The sequence below is a fragment of the Citrus sinensis genome, chromosome 6 (genome assembly GCF_022201045.2).
Source record: "Citrus sinensis cultivar Valencia sweet orange chromosome 6, DVS_A1.0, whole genome shotgun sequence".
Lineage (NCBI taxonomy): Eukaryota > Viridiplantae > Streptophyta > Magnoliopsida > Sapindales > Rutaceae > Citrus > Citrus sinensis.
In genome coordinates, this window is record NC_068561.1 from 1,420,232 (window position 1) to 1,424,419 (window position 4,188).

General features: G+C 39.4%; 1 long non-coding RNA gene across 1 annotated transcript; it reads right to left on the reverse strand.

Annotated features, from left to right (window-relative positions):
* Positions 1 to 1,666, reverse strand: LOC107174980 (uncharacterized). Its single transcript, XR_008055800.1, has 3 exons — positions 1,397 to 1,666; positions 1,054 to 1,117; positions 1 to 138 (listed from the first exon to the last, which is right to left on the reverse strand). It is a non-coding gene; the product is annotated as an uncharacterized LOC107174980 (long non-coding RNA).
* Between the last annotated feature and the right edge of the window lie 2,522 nt (positions 1,667 to 4,188).

Below are 4,188 nucleotides of genomic sequence, written 5' to 3' on the forward strand. Positions count from 1 at the left end.
ACAAAAGTATACAATCCCCAAAGAGCAAGATGACCAAGATGTCCTAACAAAAACATTTATATCTTCTAACACCATCACGTGGCCAAGACTCAAAATATTTTTACAGTCGCTGGGTTGGTCTGGTGTACCTGCAACCTCCTAGTGAGGGGGGAAAATATAATAAAAATGGGATGAGTTTAAAACTCAGTGAGATCAGTGAGTGGATAGTATTTTTGAAAATTAATTCTTACTTTAAAAGAAATAATCATATCATTTCCAAGCACGATTTCATTAAACCATAAGCGAAAAACTAGTAATAAATCATTAAACATTGAAATCAGAATGGACATCATATCACAATATCATATAGAATTCACAAATCTGAAAATCATCACCAAACAAGTACCCAGGGAAATAATCTCGTCATATCCGGACCTCAACGGACAGGCAATGACGTACTATCTGGGTACCGCCACGCTCCGGAGCTACACAAATAGACAGGGAAATACCATCTCATATCTCATCATATCTGTGCATGCATAATCTAGTCCCCAAAGGACAAAAGCACCCAAGCACACGACCCAAAGCTTCTGTGTGTACTCAGACGGGCCCCAAAGGCCTGTATCTCATCTGTATCATCTGTATAATTTGTATCTCAACAGCTGTCTGCATCTCATATCAGTATATCTGTACTTATCATACCGCATGCATATGCCCCCAAAAGGCAAAAGCGCCCAAACACACGGCCCAAAGCCTCTATGTGTGTTCAGACGGGCCCCAAAGGCCTTTCATCTGTATCACTGTATCTGGAGGGAAGGGTACTGTCTAATGATTTCAAAAACAATCATTCTACTCATATTCACATACCTCTTAACCATATTTTAAATCATACCACATTTGAATCCACTTTTCTTATCTTTAAAATACTATCATGCTTTATTCAAAATCGATACGCAAAATCATTAACCAAACATTTCGAGAAATCATTAAATCAGAACATTTAAATACTTATTTCGCAAACATGCTTTACTATCATAGTTAACTATAAAAATAGGTTTTGTATATTCCACTCACAGTGACGGTGTTCACGGTCGGTTATCGTCCACGTCCGCGGACCGGTTCTCGCTCGCGGATCCTCCTAAATCAAGGAAACGACAAAATTATTTTCCGTAAATCGGAATTACGATAAATTTTATGCAATAAACTTGAAACAAACATCTATCCATAATTGACAACTCCCGTGTCCCTAAAATTACTAAAATGCCCTTGAGTCCGTAAATCATTAACACATACTCTGAAATCGTACATCACCGAATTACCCTCGGAATCGTAATTACACCCACTTCTCAATTCTAGGAATTACTAAAATATCCACAGGCTCAAAAATTACAAAATTGCCCTCATAGTGTGAAATTACCAAAATGCCCTTGCTGGTCAACGGTCACCGAAATTTGGTCAACGCTGGCTAGGAAGCTCAAATCTGAAAGTTCCAATCACGCTGAGTTCAATGGTACCGGCGGTTAGCTCCAACGCGCGGCAACGACGCCGGAATCGAGCTCGGCAGCCGTGAATTCCAACAATCGACCGGCGGCAAAACAGTGACTGTCGGTGCCTATGGATGGTCGGAAATGGAAGAGGGAGTCATGGGGAACAAGATCCAACCAGTGGTGTCACCCAAAACCGGCGAAAATCCTGACGGAGTAAAGTGAAACAGTCGCGGGTTTCAAGCTTTGATCACCGGCGTTCCGGTTGGTTTTCGGCGATGAGGATGGCAAGGGAACGACGGCCGACTTCTAAGCTTCAGATTGGTACCAAGCTCGGCCGAAACGGTGGCCGGAAATGGGAGATATGGTCGGGTCAAGGTTGCGGGTTCCGGGTCGGGTTTTCGGGTTTGCAGTTGGGTCGGTTTGACAGCTTCTCTCTCACTCTCTCACACACGTGTGGCTCTCTATTGCTCTGTTTTCCAGCTTCTTCTTTTGTTAACTTCTTAACCGCCTCTTTTTATTCATTTTGAAATTCACATATGTTACAATCCTCCCCCCTTATAAAAATTTCGTCCTCGAAATTTACGTACCTGATAAGAAAAGATAGGGATACTGAGCTCGCATTAAGTCCTCGCGTTCCCAGGTAGCCTCTTCCTTTGTATGATTCCTCCACCGCACTTTTACTAGAGGAATGGTCTTAGAATGCAGAACTTGGTGTTTCTCTTCTAGTATCTCTACTGGTTCCTCTGCGTAAGTCAAATCTTCCTTCAACTGAATTGGTTGCTTCGATAACACATGACTCGGGTCATATATGTGCTTCCGGAACATTGAGACATGAAACACATCGTGGATTCTGGATAACTCGGGTGGTAGAGCTAATCGATAAGCTAACGGACCGATGCGCTCAATGATCTCATATGGCCCAATGTAACGTGGACTTAACTTCCCACGTTTCCCAAATCGAAGCACCCCTTTCCAAGGAGATATCCGTATGAAAACGCTATCACCAACTTCGAATTCAACTTCCCGCCTACACTTGTCTGCATAGCTCTTTTGTCTATCTTGGGCCACCTTTAATCTATCCCGAATCAATTGTATCTTCTCGTTCGTATCCTGGACTAGTTTTGGACCGAATAACCTTCGCTCACCAACTTCATCCCAACATACTGGAGTCCTGCATTTTCTACCATACAAAGCCTCATATGGTGCCATCTCGATACTAGCTTGATAACTGTTGTTGTAAGCAAACTCCATCAGAGGTAAATAATTATCCCAATTACCTTTAAACTCCATAACACAAGCTCGCAACATATCCTCCAGAGTTTGAATAGTACGCTCTGACTGTCCATCAGTCTGTGGATGAAAAGCTGTACTAAAGTTCAACTTGGTGCCTAAGGCATGTTGCAACCTAGTCCAGAACTTAGAAGTAAACCGGGAATCTCTATCTGAGACTATGGACACAGCTACTCCGTGAAGTCGAACTATTTCAGCCACATAAATACTCCCCAACTTGTCCATCGAGTAGGTGGTCTTGATGTTAACATATATGTTTCCATAATATTGATTTTGATGATAACAAACAAGATTAAGAATGATAAATTTTTAAGCTCAAATTATTTAATATTCTTTTTAAATAAATCATTATTTTCACATTATAAATGTTTTATATTTAATGGAAAAATAATTTTATGAAATTGATTGTTTTTAAATAAATCATTATTTTCACATTATAAATGTTTCATACTTAATGGAAAAATGATTTTATGAAATTGGTTGTTTTTCAAAGTTTATGATTTAATTGAAAGAATTTTGAAAACTTTGATATAAACAAATATTGCTTGAAATTTTGGTAAAGGACTTATTTGAAAAGTGTCATAGCATCTTTGGCAATATCATAATTTCAGAAAGTTTTGGGATTAACAAAGCATTATTTAGAAATTCTGAAATTAGACTTATTTGTAAAGTTTTATAACTATTTGAGCCGTAGTACAGTTTTGTAAAGTTTTGGGGTCAAACTGTAATTTTAGAAAATAGTGCACTGTGCAGGTTACTGTAGCAAGCGGCTTACCGGTTATAAAAACTGAAAAACCGGATTCAGGGCAGAATGCATCCAGAACGCAAACGGCTTACCGGATTCCAAAACCGGCAAGCCGGATAGGCAAAATTTTGAATTTTGCCTTAACGGTAACATAAATCCGGCTTACCGGATTCCATAACGGGCAAACCGGATACGCCTAGAATGTGAGTAACGGCTAGTTTTTGAGTTCAAACTATATAAACTCAAAACCAATTCATTTTTGGGAATCAATCCAAGCAAGCAAGAACAAGTGGACACAACATATATTGAGCTTCAACTTCGTGAATCATCATTCATTAAATCATCTTTGTTCTTCAATTTGTATATCCACTCTTAAAGAGAGATTGATTGTTGTATTTTTCATTTCACATCAAATTGTGAGAGTACAAGTGTGAGAAACACTTGGGGTGAAGAGATTGGAGATATAATCTCTTGTTGTAAAGGTTCATTGACACCTTGAAGTCAATTGTAATCGTTTGAAGCCTTGGAAATGCTTGGATAGTGAAATCCTCAAGCCCGGTGTGCTTGGAGGCGTGAACGTAGGCGGGGATTGCCGAACCACGTAAAAATCCTTGAGTTTGCTTTCTCTTCCCTTACTCTTTAATTATTGTACTTTGATTGAACTTATTGCTTTCAATTTTTATTAAG